The sequence below is a fragment of the Macrobrachium nipponense genome, chromosome 10 (assembly GCF_015104395.2).
Source record: "Macrobrachium nipponense isolate FS-2020 chromosome 10, ASM1510439v2, whole genome shotgun sequence".
Lineage (NCBI taxonomy): Eukaryota > Metazoa > Arthropoda > Malacostraca > Decapoda > Palaemonidae > Macrobrachium > Macrobrachium nipponense.
The window spans coordinates 39776192-39796098 of record NC_087204.1 but is presented as its reverse complement, the minus strand read 5'-3'; the positions used below and the strand labels follow the sequence as shown (position 1 = coordinate 39796098).

Genomic DNA, 19907 nt, shown 5'->3' with positions numbered 1-19907 from the left:
GATTACACGAGTCTTGGGTTATCTGAATGTTCCACAATTTCAAAATGATCTATAAAAAATTTTTTTTAGTCAACTTATATTCCTTTAATTATTGTAATGAATTAAACACGTCTGTTTGTTTATTTATTGAAACGGCCAATTCTCTCAAAACTTTGTCTCTAAATGCAAATTGAGTAACTGTAGGACCTCAGTTGATCTAAAAGATATTGATTGAAAGATATTATTGACTCTCCAAAAATGAAACTAATGAGATCACTTACCAAAATACTGTAAATATCAGAGATTTGAGAAAAAAACGAACTTGAAAATAGTGATTAATGGGGACTAATCTAACCCCTACCTTTGTTCAACTATATCATATAAATAAAAGTTTCATGCATAACAAACAGTAACTATGTGAACTGAAGCCTACGCTATATCATCGATCTGTGAGGGTTTTCATCGGATTTCGACAGATTATGCAAGTCCATTTATAAAAGGTAAAAAGTCTAAAACATTCTGAGTACCCCTTAACGAAGAGCTTAGAAAAGTAGAATCTTAATTCTAGAACTAATGCGCTATCCTGATAGAGTTCTGATACACGTTAGAGTTACCCATCATCTTTTGACTCGTCCGGGTAGCGTATATTCCCGAACTGTAACCGAGTACCGAACCTTCCTGAAAAAGCGGAAGCCATAATCTTAAATCCAACCACAGAATCTCCTTGATAATGATCGCATTATGTTTCCACCACCCAAGTTATCTACACTATATAATTTTAAACCAGCCAGACCTAACCTAACCTACGGCATGGCAAAAAACTGGGGCTGATGAAGTACTATTATTCATCTCGGAATTTGAGTCCGGGTATGGTCCCTTTCAGCTTTCTAATAGTGGGGTCGCTCTGAAATAATTGTTAGACAATTTCCTCTTAACAGCCATCAATGAAAACCAATAGCTGTCTTTCTTTTGCCTCCATGGCCAAAAGCCGCCAGTTTCTCCTCCTACCACCACTTTCTTTCTTTAAATATATAAATAAAAAAAGGAAATCATTGAACAGAGAAATTAAGTGTGATTCCAGACTCATACCCTCCATATCTATTACGCGGGAGATATAATATCTCTTCAAAAGAGGGGAAAAGTACAGATTGCCATAAAATAACGGTTATTAATATGAACAAATCACCCGACTGATATAAATCACGAGTTTTACTCTGTATGACTGATGAGGACACATTTTTAATAACACTTAATATCTGGTGCTGTCAGATTTTTATGTTCCATTTATAGTGTAGATCATTATAGCATGTCATAGCTGTACTGTTTAAATGTTTGCCTTTACAATTTTACGAATATTTGAGGCTAATTTTCATCAAAATAGGTCGTACTTCCTCATATAATAAACGCCTGCTCTTTAATGCAAATTTAGAAGGTAATATCGCTTAATTAATGCAAATGGCTTACTTAACTGACCATTTTATTTGCAATAAAATGCCTAGGTACGCTAATGAAGAGATAGGTGACCAGTTAGAAATAAAGGGGTTATGGCTTAGCGATAGTTTTCGAAAGACAAAGCCTTTGTGGAAAGTTGTTAAATTGTTAGTTTTCAGTTACTAAGTGAAAAAAAAGAGAGAAATATCTATCTGTTAGCTGTGCAAAGGGGAGGGGGAGGGATTTTATTGGACTCAGCATTTTTCCCAAGAGTCAGCCTAGAAGCAGTTGCAGCACTCAGTGTGACTCTTGTGTGTAACGTCGAGTGCATCCCGAGATGCCCGTGCGGGTGTTGTTATTAGTGCCTTGCGCGAATTCCCGAGTTTCTTTTTTGTTCCCCATTATGGAGTGGTGAGTGTTAAATATCTATGTTTGTGGGGAGGTTTTTTTAAATATTCAGTGAAATGGGACTAGTTTAAGGGTAAAAAAAAAAAAATTTTTTTTCTTTCCCATGTAGCAGAAGTGAAGTGTTTTCTTTATTGCTGCGTGTTTAGAATAGACGCATTCGTTCTTTGTTTAACGTAAAAGATGTATAAAGATGTTTTTTTCATGAGCGAACTGTGCTTGGGAGAGCATATTTCACTGGGGACAACGTGCCACTGAATTTTTAACGGCTCAGCACATTTCGCTACACGGTGCAGAGAGTCATATTGCAAGGGACTACGGCCTGCTAAGTGTGTATTGCAAGGAGATGGGTACTGTGTATACCTTGGGGGATGTTTCTCACGAGGTGAAAACTTTGTTTTGGGGGGGTTGAGTGGGTGAACTCCTCCTTCCTTTTTTTTCTTTGTCGGCTGTTGAACACGAGTTCTGGCCTTGACAATGAATACTATGATATCAGCTATTGATTAGTTGAATAGTGAAATGCCCTTAGAGTTGTTTTTTTTTTTAAGGAGATTTTCCTTTACTCTTGGATGAAGAGAAAAGGAAATAAAAAGAGATTTTCTTTCTCGTGAATGAGAGAAAGATATTGAAATGCAATTGTATGGGTGTATTTTCTCCTTTGCCTTGGAAGACACAAATATAATGGGGACACACAGATTATTATTTTTTATTGTGTTGGAGTGATTTCTTTGAAATGGTGCCGAGTGGTGGTGAATGGTAATGGCCCGATGCCGTGAGTGGTGGTTGTGATTTGTGTGGGTGTGGCCAATGTGGTATAGTCATGGTGTTGTATCTGGTGTTGATTGTGTGGTTCAGCATTACTGTTGTATGCTATTTTGAATTACACCCTTACTTGAGGATCTTTGCAAGAGAATTATTGCTATGGAGAGTTTTTGGTATTATTATTATTAATAATTAAGTATCTTTGTATGAGATTGTGTCCACGGGAGGGTTGCTTAGTATAATTACCATTACTTGGGACTTTGTTTTACGAGAGATTTTAGATATTCATGGAGATTTATTTTATAATTTTACGATAATTATTCATGAAAATTATTACAATGAATTAATGGGAGAAATCTGGGGTTTTATTTTGTTGAGTTTTTTGTAACTTTTGAGATATTGCAGTGAATCATGAGCGCTGAGTTTTGCTGAATCTCGATGATCTGGCTGATCTTTGGTGGGTTGTGTGACTCTTGCTGAACGTTTGGTTATTTTGTGCTGAGTTTGTACTTAACTTTTTGGAGACTGATAATCATTAACATTGGTGAGGTTTTTATGCCTATACTGTGATTTTGATGATAGCATTTTGGTGATTGCTGATAATGATATTTCTGTTACTGAGTTTTATATAATATATATATATATAATATTATATAATATATATATATATATATATATATATATATAGATATATATACTAATACGTGGGTGCTGTATTGCTAATCAAGGGTGGTGAATTTTATGAATTTGGGGAGGAACTAACATCACATTTTTTGTTTCTTTTTTTTATGAGTTCGCAGATAATTGCTTGACATCAGGTGAGTCACGGAGATGGTTTGATAATGCCGTTGATTTTTCTTTTTCTCCTTTTTTAGGAATTAGCCACCTGACTACAAGTATTTTTATCATGGGTGAATTTGATTTATTTTTCCTCTCCATTTGGTGTGAATATTTTTTGATATCTTCAGTTTCGTGACTTAGATCATGTTTCGGGAACGTGTTTGTGTTTTCAGCTATATCCTGATGCTGCAGTGATATTTACGGGAGAATTTCTGCATGGTTTTTGAATGCATACAGTAATGGCACTATACATTTTTTCTCTGGATATTTGTGTTCCATAAATTGTGAGTTTTCTTGCACAATACCTTTGTTGTATTTGTGACAACTTATTGTGAAGATAGAAACTTGGTTTAAGTTTTCCAATGCCTATGTCGTAGTGCATATGGAGAATTCTTGCTAAGACACTGTGAATTTGGAGTTCTGTTATATGAGTTGTGGCCCTTGTTGATTTTTTTCTAGATTTTCTAGACAGTTTTTCTTTGCCGAGTTTTTTGCCTTTTTTCAGCAGTTATGCTAATGTGAGAGTTTTATAGTTTTTATTACTATAACATGGAGTTATTCTCTGGAGATTGAGAGATTATTTGGAGATATAATTGGAGTATATTATTTTTGGAGTTATCTTTGAAACGTAATATAATGGAGATATTTTTTGGACATTTTTTATATTTGCCATGGTGATGAGAGCTATGTTATAGTTCATTATTTTGCAGCCATCTTTGTTGCAATGGACACACATTTTTTTTGGAGATTATGGGTCAATATTTGTGAGTGTGTGAGTTAGATGCTTGAGTGCACATTTTTTTGGAGATAAGGATTTCATTTTTTTATCTCCTTTTTTGGAGATATCTTTTTTGGAGCCTTGTTTTATTCCACATGGAGATTATTGGGGAATAGTATGTAAAATATTTTTTTATTTGCCGAATAAGGTGATTATTCTTTATTCCTGGAGTGGTTGGGTTTTGTTATTAACTGTGGCTATTTGGAGAACTAAAGGGAGTATGGTGGATGTGTTTTTAACCAATGACGGAAATATTTTTATATCCGGGATGCTCTTCTTATTAATATGGTTTTCCCATATTTATATATGAGGTGGAATTAAGCGTTGGCTGGTGACCCTTTTTTTGTGGTTATGGAGTTTTGTGTTTTTCGACAAAGAGAGATTTCTGTGTGTTTCTTTCTTTTTTGGTTTCGTGACTATTTGGAGGCGAGTGGCATACTGCTTGTAGTCCTATCCTGGATTTAATTTTGTGAAATGTGCTTACTTCATGTTAGTTAGACCTTTGTCTGTAGAATCATGATTTTCCAACACTTGTGTGTCTGACTGGACCTTTTTGTGCTGCTGTTTGAGCACAACGTCCGCAGGGTGATTTTTTTCTGCTGACAAGCGCTGTGCTGATCCTTTTTCCTCTGGTGGTGATGATCAGAGTTTTTGCAATATAATTCTTGAATGTTGACGGTAGCATTATCACGAAAGCGCATGGTAAATAGTTTTGCTTTCTGGACTGTCCAGTTCGATAAGTTGCGATGGCGAGAAATTCCCGTAACTTTACAGGGGCATTTCTTGGAAAAAGCGCGGGGGTTTTATGCATATTATATTATGTATTTTGTGATTGGGAAATCAGTTTTTTCTTCTTTTTCCTACGAGAGATGTATTGGGGGATTGAGATTAACTACATTTTCTTTTTGGATGGGAGAATGTGATTTTGTCGGGGTTGTTTATTTAACGTAAATGGGGAGTTGACATTAAGTCTCATTGTACTTAATTTATCTTGAGCAGTAAAGGGTTTTTTGCTGTTAAAAGTTGGAGATTTTACTAACTGATTTTGTTAGTGCTGTAATATCAGCGCTTGAGAGAACATTTTTGGGGGGATCTGGCTTGTTACGTGTTTTTTTTTTCTTGGCTCATTACGATTTTTCTTTTTTTTACTTGTGAGAACATTCGAGTTTGAAATTTGAGTGCAGAATTCCGTGAGTTGCTGTGAGTTTCTGAGTTGTGTGTGTGCTGAGGTGTGGAGTTTGGAGAATTGAGTGAGACCTTGATGTTTTTTTTCTCTGAGCGTTGTGATAATGAACTTATTATTTCGTAGCCATAATAGTGGATTAATTGGAGCACGTTCAGTTATATTTCTGACATTATATATATATATATATTATATATAATATCGTATATATATATATATCTATATATAATATATATATATTCTATAATATATATATATTTAGTATATAGATAGATAGATAGATAGATAATAGATAGATAGATATCTATATATACTATATGTCTATCTATCTATCTATCTATCTATTATATATATATATAATATATTATATATATATATATTATAATATATGTATATATATTATATATATATAAATTATATATATATATAGGTGTAATATATATATATATATATATATAATCTTATATATATATGTATAAATATATATGATATATATATATATTATATTATATATATATATTATATATATATATATATTTATATATATATATATATAATATATATATATATATATATGTATTCGTGTGTAAGGCCTAGGGTTTTTGATAATACTGTATTGTCCATGTGTTTCCCTTAGACTATGGAATGTGGAGAACATTGTAAGAGTGACGACCTGGAGAGTAGCTGACAATGAGATTCCTAGGGGTGGCGTGGATAAAAGTGGCTTAGTTCGACATCAATGCCAACAGTTTATGACTCTTCTCAATAAGTGCCTTTGTGAAACTGATGCAACTAGTGTTGCGAGGCCGCTATACGAACTGTGTGTTCGTACGTGCGTGTGTGCCTCTTCCCTTTTAGAGTTCATACCCAACTTATGGGAGGATTTTGACAGAGGGCTTCAAGTCACAGGCAAGATGCCGTGGCGTCGCCGGGAGTTTTTTTTATTAACAGTGTTTTAAGTGTCCATCGTTTGGGTGAGTGTTTTGAGTTACTTTAGCCAAATGAGTGGCTTATTATCTGTTTGACATTTTTGGTGATGATTCCAATATTTACCTCATGTCCTATTAAACTTGTGTGTGTACTTACGGGATGTGGCTTGTTATTTGAAACCGAACGATATCTGGTCCTCCTGGAGCAGGGGTACAAAGAATTCCCCCAGAGGGGGTAGACTTTTTTTTGTTACGAGCCAATTATGTTTCGTTTTTTTGGGTTAGTCCCTGTAAGACTGGATTCTTGATTGATTTGATTTATTTATTCGTTGTTATAACGTTAATGTTATGACGCACTCTCTCATTTTTCATTACCTTTTAGAATGAGCGAGGGTGTCGGTGCTAGAGAAAGAGGAGAGAGATTCCTTGGAGGGAGAGAGAGAGAGAGAGAGAGAGGGATTGCTGGATAGAGAGGACGAGAGAGAAGAGAAGGAGAGGAAGGCTTTTGTTGAGTAATGCTGTGTGTGGTTTGCCCTCCGCTCGTGTCTCACGCTTCCTTATGAATAGTGGGGGGAATCCCCCCCCCTTAACATATATATGTTATATTATATATATATATATATTATATATAGCTATATATATATAATATATATTTATATATACGTATGTATTATTTATTACAATATGGAGTCCAAAGCGTTTGTATGATTACCAATGTTTTTGGTAAAAGTCATGACTGTAATCCTGGCTTCGAAATGAGTCATTTGGATTAAGGACAATCCTTTCTTCCCCCTTGCCCAAGGACCATATGAATCTCGGTGTTTCTATTGAAACCGAATTGTGAATCTGCCTCCACGAGGGCTTTCTAAATGTTATGTAAAACGAACTCGGGAACATCATTCTAGTCAAGAGAGATTCTCCTTTGATTGAAGCAAACAACTGTATGTGTCATTAAACGAGCTGCATTGTTTAAGCTGCATTGAAATGAGGAATTCGTGGAGGGGAAGGGAAAAACGATTTGTTCACAAAAGTACCTCACTTAAAAGTTTTATGTTCTTTATGGCATGGAATGTTTATAATCCTCTGATGGCTTAACGCCTAATTCATGGTACGATTTTATTTTATTATTAATCAAGAGAATATCTCGTCAGCATTTAAACAAATCTCCCTATAAGGAAAATTGAAAGGTAGAAATTGTGGCTGTTTCTTCCATTGAGGACTAAATTAAACTATCAATTCAGATAGCTAGTTTATATGCTAGAATGGTTCATTTTAAATAGATCGTGTAATTAGTCTTTCGGTTGTTTAAATACTATTAATCTTAATTTGAATGTCCCTTATTCTAAAATCCGCAATACTTCAGACGCTAAGGAACCTGATTCCCCGAACAGGATATAAAGCAATAGGTAATTCATAGGATCAAATTTAATGGCAATTGTTGTGTAAAAAAAAAGTTGCAATTAGTCCAAGGCACAAAAAATCTCCAGCTAAAAAATTTGATAAATCATAAACGATTTTCCGTAATTGTACTCAAAGGTGGATTGATGATTAGGATGAATAAGAAATTTCCCAGGTTACGTTTTCATCCAGAAAAACTAGGAATAGTCTTCATAAAACTTTCAAATGATAGTTAGAAAAGAGAATGAAAGTATTCAGCACAGAATTTAATGTCAGGCAAGATATACGATTGAATAGATGTGTAATGGTATTTAATCCTAGATTTCATTCCTCGTCTTTTCATAACGTGTAGAGGAGAAAACAAAGTCCGCAAGACAGTCAGAGAGATGGTTATGTCTGCTTGGTCGAGTTGACCTGAGTTTGATTCACGTTGTCAGAAGTCACACTAGCGACACACTACTGGAATTTAATACTAAGTCTAAAAGCTTTCAAATTAAAGCTTAATCCTTTCTAAAGAGCATGGTTCGTATGATACAATAACACGCATCTCTGAGGTCACAAAGAAAACAACAATCCATTGTTTAAAAACAAATGCATAAGACAAGACTAAGAAATGAACATGTTGCGCAATAACATGAAACCTTAGATTTATTATGAAACGAAGGTTTGTATTCCCGTCCAGTCAACTTTTCCTTTTCTCCTATTTTTGTGACCCGCATCCATGAATAACTGTATGGACAAAATAGAAGATAATGATAGAAAAATGAAAAATACGGCGCACAGGACATTGGTACCATAAATCGAAACCGAGGTGCAATGCATTGCTAGTTAAAAAATAATGCCGCATTCCTGAGTAGACAGAATTCAACTAACTCGTCGGATATTGGAATTGAGTCCCATTGCATCTGGACCGAGAGAATTCCATCTGTTCTAATGGTTCCATTACTGCAGTTTCCAGTATATATAAATTCTCACTGGGCTGGTTTTCCACTTGAATAAACCAGTATATAATGTGCCGAATTTCTTTGTCCGCAATCAGCCACGGCCCATGAACTCCAACCGGTGCCCCATGAGACTTGCACCTACAGCCTTGTGTGGGCCTATGTTGTTGACACTATACGGTGCAGAACGCACGAACCATGAACTAATTTTTACCTTAAACTAAAACTACCAAGATAAGTGCTGCAATTTAATATGTTTGATGATTGGAGGGTGGATGATCCACACCAATTTTCAGTACCTCTACCCGCAGTAATTTATGAATCTGAGAGGCGGTAACGGCAGACAAAACTGCCCATCTCATAGATTTCTTTCCTTTTGACATAGCAACTAAACTCGGTAGATTACACGAGTCTTGGATTATCTGAATGTTTCACAATTTCAAATGATCTATAATTTTTGTTAGTCCAATCTTATAATTCCTTTAGATTAGTTATGAATTAAACACGTCCTGTTTGTTTATTTATTGAAAACGTCAATTTCTCAAAAAACTTTGTCGCTAACTTCAATTGAGTAACTGTAGGACCTCATTTTGATCTAAAAGAATATTGATTGAAAGATATTATTGAACTCTCTCCCAATGAAACTATGAAGATCACTTACAAAATACTGTAAAGTATTCAGAGTTTGAGAAAAACGAATCTTGAAAATAGTGATTATGGGGACTAATCTAACCCCCTCCCTTTGTTCAACTATATCATATAAATAAAGTTTCATTCAATAACACGTAACTATGTGAGGGTTTTCATCGTATTTCGACAGATTATGCAAGGGTTCCATTTATAAAAGTAAAAAGGTCCTAAACATTCTGAGTACCCTTAACGAAGAGCTTAGAAAAGTAGAATCTTAATTCTAGACCTACTGCGCTATCCTGATAGAATTCTGATACCCGTTAGAATTACCCATCACTTTTTGACTCGTCCGGTATCGTATATTCCCTAACTGTAAACCGAGTACCGAACCTTTCCTGAAAAAGCGGGAAGCCATAATCTTAAAATCCAACCAAAGAATCTCCTTGATAATGATCGCATTTATGTTTCCACCACCGCAAGTATCTACATATATATATTTTAACCAGCCAGACCTACCTAACCTACAGGCATGCAAAAAAACTGGGCTGATGAAGTACTATTATTCATCTCGGAATTTGAGTTCCGGGTATGGTCCTTTCAGCTTTCTAATATTGGGGTCCGCTCTGAAATAATTGTTAGACAATTTCCTCTTAACCGCCATCAATGAACAGTAGCTTGTCTTTCTTTTGCCCCATGGCGCAAAAGCCGCCAAGTTCTTCCTTCCTACCGACCCTTTCTTTCTTAAATATGATAAAAAAGGGAAATCCTGAACATAGAAATTAAGTGTGATTCCACGACTCATACCCTCCATATCTATGACGTGCGGCGATATAATTATCTCTTCAAACAAGAGGGAAAGTACAAGGTTGCCATATAATACGTTATTAATTGACAATCACCCGACTGATATAAATCACGATTTTAAACTCTGTATGACTGATGATGACACAAGGATTTTTTAATAACACTTATATATCTGGTGCTGTCAGATTTTTAATGTTCATTTATAGTGATAGATCATTTATAGCATGTCATAGCTGTACTATTTAAATGTTTGCCTTTTACATTTTACAATATTTGAGGCTATTTTCATCAAAGAGGTACGACTTCCTATATATAAACCTGCTCTTTTAATGGCAAATTTAGAAGGTATATCGCTTAATTATGCAAATGGGGCTTACTTAACTGACCATTTTATTTGCAATAATAAAACCTACTGATGTGTAGGCATGACAATTTTGCAAACCGACAGAAATTCCAAAACCTTAAATAATCTATCTGTTATGCACTTAGTAAAATGTCAACCCATTGTACAATTAGCTCAGATACAACATCAATGAGTTTATTCGTAACCTATACGCCTACCATATCTAGTTTGTTAAACGTTAAGCAAACAATATTTTCCAGAGGATATGCAATGATTGAAACATATATGAATACAATATACATGAGGTAGCTTGCGTTTTTTCCTGCATCGTATACCTTTGTTCATTACCTACCATTTTCTCTCGTAAAAACAAAAATTACTGCGCAAATCGCTGATATGTACCTAATGACAAAATTTTAAGAGTTCTTGTAACATCCGAAATTTAAAACTTGCTACTTCCTGTAACATAACATTATTGAGATTTCACATCAAACAAAAGAAAAAAAACATCCATTTCGACGTGATTATCAAGCAAGTCGCTCAAATTAAAACATTAATCTTAAAATGAGTATGTGATTTATACTAAATTTCATAGGGAAGAGCAATAAGCTTCCTTCGTACATTGTAACATCGTGCGTCGTCTAATCCCTACTACTCTCTTTGCCTCCGATAACCAACACCATTGGGTTAATTTTAGTACCCTAGATTAGTATGTTATTAAATGGTAGAGAGACAGTTCCCAACACACACACACACATACGCCACACACATGACCACCGCCACACCAACCCACACACACACACACACACACAACACACACACACACATATATATATATATATATATGGTATATATATTATATATATATATATATATTATAATATTATATATATATAACCACATATTTACCACACGAACAGGATAGTCAGACACACACACACACACCACACATATATATATATATATATATATATATATATATATATTATATATATATAATAATTATATATATATATTTTTATGTATATATATATATATATATATGTATATAATATATATATATATCTATATATATATAATTTACTTCCGACTTTTTTGTATGTTTTCCGCGGTATACCGTTCTCATTGCACACAACATGCATGTATTCTGTGCAATAATTGTGTTTTCTGCTTATTGTGTTTCTCTTACCACCGATATGTGAAAAACAATTGTATCCCCCTTTTTTCTTCAAAGAGAGAGAGAGAGAGAGAGAGAAGATAGAGAGAGAGAGGAGGCGGAGAGAAGAAGGGCTGGGGACTGCTTCCTGTCAATTAATTAATTTGAAATCTCCTCCTTTATGAAACTCGAAATATCCCTTTTACAGTTCCTTCTGAGAAAGGTGTGAATACGATTTTGAGCCTATTCATTTTAATTATTTTTCATTTGAAAAATATACTCTTTGCTGTAAAACAAATAATACAAGAACTTACTTCCCCACAATGCAAAACGTTCCAATCAGAAAAAGACAGGTGACAAATTTAAAAATTCCTTTAGTTAAAATAAGCTGCATTCAGTATATAATTACCTTCGAATTAAACAGAAATAAAACAGAGAGCGAAGGAACATCTAAAGCCGGGGAGCTCAAAGACAAAGCTTCTGAAAGACATCTGATCACGCGGTTAAAGAAATGTGATGTAGCCCTTCGTAGCAATAGATTAGATTACTGTTTGTGGAGTGGAATGTCATTTTAGGCCAAAGGCCAAGTATCCTGGTTCCTATAAATTTCTTTCAGTCGCTGGAAAGGGAATGAAGTAGGTAAGCCTAAAAGGTGTAACGGGTAGGAACACCTCAAAGGAGCTGCCTATGAAATGACTATTAGTAGAAAAGTGGATACCAAGAGTGGAAGAAATGATAATATGAATGGAGTACGTTAAAAAGAATGAAGGGGTTTTCAGCTAGGGACGGAAAGGACGCTGCAAAGAACCTTTATAATCCTTGGCGACCCCGTCAGTGCACTGACGACCTACCCTCCTGCGGGGGACTATACTCTTTTTTTTTTTTTTTTTTTTTTTTTTTTTTTTTTTTTTTTTTTTTTCTCATCCGCCTGTGGTGTTTGCGGCTTATCACACTGCGTCCGCGGGCTTTAATAATATTCTAGTTCTAAATATTAACGGTGTTAATTCGCATACGTAAACTTATTAAAACACGTTTTCAGTTGCAAATGTACACCAAGATATCCTTTATTCACCTAAAACTTACACATAGCGTAACTATTTAAAGCCCGACGCAGTGTTACCATGCGCGACAACCACAGGAAAATGGACAGATGAAGAAAGCAAAGTATGTATTCACTCCACAGATAAGATCTTGGCTGATCGGTGGAAAGGTTAAACGCCCGAAACAACCAAGAAAATAAACGGACTTGGACAAATCATCTTGATGCGAACTAAAAAAATATGATTATGGTACTACTAGATTCATACGTTCATCGAGGAGAACAATGGTGTTTAAGTAAAAGCAGCTCAGGAACAGTTATAAATAACACAGATACTAAGCTTTTGGAACTAGGAGCCAATACTTGAACAGGTCGAGGCCAACATTTTTTTCCCCAGGAACAAAATATGTTTGGAGGAGAGTACGGTTTTCCCACCTTAGCACAGAAATAAATGAAATAAGAGGGTGATAAAGGCGATCAAAAAGAACTTAGACGGACGAGACATCACTCTGACAACACTTTCCTGGCAGTCACATTAGGGGGAGCAGCTGTGCCGTGTCTTTTGAGAGGGAATGCTTGTAGCAACTCCAGGTATCAAAGTCTCGCCTGGGACTGAAGTCATTATGATTAGATGAAGGATCACTCTGACGCGAAGAGAGGCTGATGGAATTTCATGACTATTTTTCAGATCCATGATTGGAAGGTGCTACGAAGGTGGAACGAGTTGAAAAGAAATTAAACTGATTAAATTTCCGGTAGAGTTATGAATTTCCTTTGCGCCGTGGAAAAAACCGTTACTGATTATGCGAGTCTCTGATTACTTGTATGAAACTCAACTCTCTTGTCGAGCACTGAATGTAGAAATTAATATGACGTATATTATATATCGTACATATATATATATTATATATATATAATATATATCAATAAATATAGTAAGAAAAAAAGCTATATATATATATTATATAATGTTATTATATATATACATACAACACGCACACACACACAGCACACACACACCATATATATATTATATATATATATAGTATATGTTGTATATATAGTATATTTATGATATATATATATAACCAGCAGACCACCCAGCACTCCTGGGAAAACGGAATGACAGCCAATCATTTACCTTAGATAGGAAGTGCACATGTGGTTTTGATCAACGATGTCGTTTAAGCCACAATTTCTGGGGAAAATTATTATCACAGCATTTTCATAGTAGAACACATAATGTACAACGACAAAAGGAGTATTCAAAGAAGATGTAAGAAACCTTTTTAAGCTTTGGTCGCAATGCCAGTCACGTTACTAGGGCCGACACTATGTTTAGTAAATTACAGTATGCAAAGTGATATTATATATGCTTTTGGGGTAAACTCATAAAATTCAATGTTGCATGAAAGAGGATATTAATTTTCCCCATTACTCACACTATTCCAGACCGATAAATAGGCAGTATAACCGATATATCCCAGCTTTTTAAAATCTTGTATGCCGCAGCGTCCTAATATCCTATGAATGCTAGAATATACACATATTTATGTAATGAAATTCACAAAATAATTTTCGCAATAATCTACTTAGAAATAATAACGTAGCGAGAAAGGAGATACTTAACTTTTAAATTATTAAAAAAATCAATACCGAAATCCACATCGCCTAAAATTTTCTTTTTTTTTTTCCGACCTTACCACGAAAAGACGAGATTTTAAAACCCCGCCGCCAGAGCCCCGTTACAGTTACCAGGATCGCGATTTAAATGCCCTGATGGGGTTCAGAAGATCCAGGTGTTCCGGTGACAGTAACAAAATGATGGGAGGGGAGGTTGGGGGGGGGGGTGGTGGTGGGGGAAGGGTGTGGATTTAACTACTCGTTCGCCGAACGAAGTTAAAGGTATTCATTCTAAACTGAAACTTGAGCTTAATTGTTACAACGGAGTTTTAAATGGGTCTCCCCTTTTTAAAGGATGGCGGTGTTCCCCCATTTTGTTGTTACGTTATGATATTTTATTAAAAAGCACTTTTTAAGTATTTTTTAAATATTTTCAAGAGATAATTATAGTTTAAGAGTTTTTTTAAAGCTTGGATGGATTAATAGTGTTTAAAATTCTGACAAAAGGTATCATATATGGGGTATTTCATGTTTAATTACGTGTATAATCTTGTATTTTATATATATATATATATATATTATATATATAATATATTATATATATATAGTATATATATATTATAATATGTGTGTGTGTGTGTGGTGGTGTGTGGTGTGGTGTGTGTTTGTGTGTGATTTAACTAATCGTTTCGCATCGGAGAATTTTAAAGGGTATTCATTCAAACTGAACTGAGCTAATTGTTACAACGGAGTTTAAATGGTCTCCCTTTTTAAAGATGGCGGTGTTCCCATTTTGGTGTTAAGTATGATATTTATTAAAGCACTTTTAAGTTTTTTTACAATATTTATAAGAGATATTATAGTTTAAGATAGTTTTTAATCTTGAAGGATTGGATTTTAATCTTGTTTTAATATCTTACGAAAGGTAATCATATACTGTAGGTATTTCATGTTTAGATTATGTTATATATATATATATATTATATCTATATATATATATATCTGTGTGTTGTGTGTGTGTGTGGTGTGTTGTAGTGTGTGTTGTGTGTGTATATAAATATATATTATTATATATTAGTATCTTCCAATGATATATCCCCTCTTTGACTGCATGAAATCATATGTATAAAAATTTTACAACATTTTTCAGATTCCTAACTCGCTCTCTCTCTCTCTCTCTTCTCTCTCTCTCTTCTCTCTCTCTCTCCATAATTGATATTAACGTAACGTAAATGGTCACTCGTAAATTGTAGATTTCAGATTTGATATTTCTTAGTAGTTTATTTAGTGTTATTTAGTGCTTATTGTGGACGCTGAACAACTTTTACAAGTGTGTGTAACGGCGCCCTATTTTTGTGAAAAAACGGCTGCAGGCAAAGAAGAAAATTGGTATACCAATGAAGGTAGATGTGCTATATTTTTATTAGTTGCAACTAATAACTGATGGTTTACGAGGTTTGGTAAAACTAAATAGCTAATAGTCAGTGGTTTGGTAGTGGGGGGAAGAAACTAAATATCTAACTGTTATGATGTTTGGTAAAAGCTAATACTATTGGTTATGATTGTTTAAGAGAATGAATGACGAAAGTTACAATGGTTTGAGAGAACTATTTACATTTTTTAAGACTGCATTGCAAATTTTTGTGTTTTGTGTTTGTTTCTTTGAAGTGATTTTTATGTTTTTGTGCATTTATTCATTTTCTTATTGGAGTGGTGTTTTGATTTTGTATTCTGTGTGATTAATATTTTTGCAATTTTGGTATTTATCCACATTTTTCTGTGTTTTCATTTGCATTCACATTTAATTAACTAGTTATTTTCTTACTTAATCGTTGCCATTTAATTAATTTACACTTGGTGAATTAATTTCACTTTACTGAATTGATTCATCAAGATTAATTGAACTTTATTTGTTTTCAGTAATACATTAATTTTTTCCCTGATTTGTGAATTTGCACTTATAATTTTTGAGTTTAATAATAATTTTTTTATTTACATTTTTATAGGTTTTTCTTTAATTTTACACCAGTCTTTCAATTATAATTAGTTTATGTAGACCATAGAGTCGGTAACTGATCTGTTTTCCTTCTATTAACTTAAGTACTTGACCAGGAAGTACTTAGACCTTTCTGAAATCATAGAATACTTAGACTTTTAAAGTTTGTTTATGAGTATGCCTTTGATAATTTATTTACTTACAGGATTTACCTCACACTGTTTTGATTGAACTAAGTCTGATTTTCTTCTGCATACTGGAGTGTGTTTAAGGATCCTGTTGCTTTAGAGTATTTCAGTTCATTTAGTACTGTGGTGGGGTTCAGGTGTCGTGCTGTTGTGAGGTGACAATTAAATGAATGGTAAGTGTAGTAACCAAATACTTGGCATTTTCGCCAATATATAAATTATATATATATATAATATATATATATATTATAATATATTAAATATATATATATTTAATATATATATATATTATATATATATATATACACATATAACATATATATATCTGCCATATAATAATATTATATATATATATATATATATATATATATTATATATATATATATATCTATGTTCTATATATATCCATAATATATATATTTGTTTAATGTTACCTACGTTTACGACGCGTTTCAAATAAGCAACAATTACATCTTTGCATCAAAGTCCCAAATGATCCTTCATCTGATATTAAACAGACCGAAATGAGGAAGCAAAGGAGAAATACTCATTGGTCGCAAGAAAAGCCGATTCTAGTTCGATATAGCAGTAAGACGAAGTTATTTAATTTAGCAAACCTCAATATTTTTGTTTTTCTCAAAAGCCAACAAATATCCCTGCTTACAAGCCAGCGAAAACATATTTTGTTTCCAACCAGGGATATTTTTTTAATGCTTCTTTTGAATAAATCTATTTGTATATTAATTCTCCTTTTGGTGTATATTCAGTGCTCTTTACTCTTGAAATAAGTTAGATGGTTTAAATGTATGAACCTATGATATCCACCCCCCTTTTTTTTGCATTTTTTGTTTTCATAAAATGTTCACTATAAAATATGAATTATGTATAGAATGATACCATTTCTTTCTTCACGAAAGATTCTGTCTACTTTCATTTTTTCAGACGTTTTTAGCATATGACAATAGAATTGTAATGCTAATTTTAAACCTAACGTTCTGCTCCAGAAAATGCATAGCGTGGTTTTTCAATGAAAAATTGTACAGATCCCTTTATCCTTTTATTTGGAATAATGGAATTGTATTTTCGAGACAAAGTTATAAGTAGTGGTGGTTCTGTCTTACCAGAATTTACTTTATGCGCTCTCATGGTGAATCAGCAGAAGCAGATATCAATACGTAAATATATATCAACATAGCTTTTGTGTTGGAACAATTCTTTTTTCTTGTATCTGTTGACTTCGATTTATATACTGACATTCTTCACATATGTGATTGATTATTCCTATTTTCTGATAACGGAAAATCTAAGTAGTATTACTACACCCTGACAATGATATTTTCATTCATCTTAAACACAGAGTTTATTCGCAAAATTTTAAAACACGTTCAGTCTAGTTGTTAGCAGAAAATTGGATATAATTTTTCATCTATTTCGTTTAGGTTTAGGCAAAACTAATGATTACTATGTGCCTAAATCAGGTACGACCATTTTTACTTTTTGATACTGTGAAATAATCTGGTTTTATTTTCAGCTCATTTAGAAATGAATATAAAAAAGGTTCGTTAATCAACCACGAAAGTTCCACATTTGGTAGAGCGAGTCATTTCTTACTTTCATACAAGCTTTCCTGTGCAAAATTCTCTGCAGATATTTGGCGTCTTTTGGGATGTTTGTGAGTAAGTGGATACATCACATGAAAAGCGTCGGCTTGACTTGGATTTCTTTTACATTAACCGGATATATATTTTTTGGACGTGATCTTCTTTTCGTTATAGATTTTGTCCTTGTGGACTTGAAAGTTTTGTCATATGATTTACCGACACGCAATACAGCTAAAAAATCCTTTCTGAAAGATGAAGAATAGAAATAAATTAATACTCAATTACCTTATTGAACGGTGTCTTTATATTTCTTTAGGATAGGTTCTGTGATAAAAAGCGTAAATTATAACACATAACCTAGTTTTGGATGTGATAATGATTATAATTACAGATTATTACACAGATATGTAAAATTCCACTGATCATAAAGGCATACATATTACATGCAAGTAAATCGATACCCACATCAATAAATTAGTCGGTAAGAGAGAAATTGTGATTTCTTGAAGTAATAGGCGTAAATTTTGTACGTTGTGGGGGGGGGGGGGGGGGCGTTCCTTTGAAAAATAAAACAAAAATTTTCGCGCTTTATTTACAACTGTAATTAATGGTGAATTAAAGAAATGAAGACGACTTGAACTAACTGTTTACAATTGCTACATTCCTATTGTAGGTCACTGTCATGTTTTAGGCAAAGGATAAGAGAAAACTCCACAGGGGAAACGTCAGTAATATATTACAATATTAAGAAATTAGTTTGATATAATTTCTTCCTTCCAAAAACGGTTCCCGGCCTCATCCTTGACAGAATATTAATGGTTCCCTTATGATCTAGACATTTATATATGATCATATCCTTATTTAGAAAATTTTTTCTGAATCCTTTCTTTTTTTATTTATTTTTGTTTTTTCTGAAGCGATTTTCTATCAGTTGTCCTGCGCATACACACCCATCTCAAATGATGGTTTCGTTGTTTACCAGAATGGAGGCATTTTTTTCGAATCCCCTGGTAAGAAGCCTTATCACTTATAATCATAATCCTATCGGGTTTAAGTAATCCCGAGATATCGTTCAATCAATATTAAAAGAAATTCGTGGCTTAAATTTCGTGAACATGAAAAAGTGTATGTGACAATTATTATATATATATATATATATATATATATATATATATATATATAATCTATATATATATATATATATGTATATATAGATATATATATATATAGCATTTACACAAAGGACAGGCATTATTTTGAGCAAGATTAAAACTACTTTTTCCACGTTCTTTAAGGGTCCACCAAAAATGGTTGCGTAATACATAGAATATTAATGTAATAGTTCATATATTGCCAACAGCAATACTCCGTCATTTCATCCGTATAAAAATACGGAGTTATTACCCATTCTGACGCGTAACACCTATTGAAATGGGAATAGAGTGTCCATAACACCCGCCTGCCTAGCGCAAAATGTAATTTACTCACTCGTTCACATTTGTCAACAACTGACATTTAGGTTACTGAAATATATTTATTGACATTCCCCTGTTGTAATTTTTCTCCTTTCTTTGCCCTGAAAACATGACAGTTGACGGACGATATTGATGTAAGGCAAGTGTAATTAGTAGTTCAATGTTCGTTCTTTCATTTCATATTCACGTTTTCATTATTGTACCCGTTGGTATAATAAATGGCGGCAGAAATCATTTTTATGTTTTTTTTTTGTCTCGAATAATATGGCGCAAACAAACTAGGGCATCGATGGATATAGTTCGCTTTACTGTCAAATAATCCAAGTTATTTTAACCGCATATTATTGTTGTTGGTATCGTTTATATTGCATGTAATCATGTGCCCCTTTATAACGGGAATTTATAT

General features: G+C 33.5%; 1 pseudogene; it reads right to left on the bottom strand.

The window, feature by feature from the left end:
* Window positions 1-12702, bottom strand: part of LOC135223953 (MOXD1 homolog 1-like) — a 40439-nt pseudogene extending 27737 nt beyond the window's left edge.
* Window positions 12703-19907: the final 7205 nt, after the last annotated feature.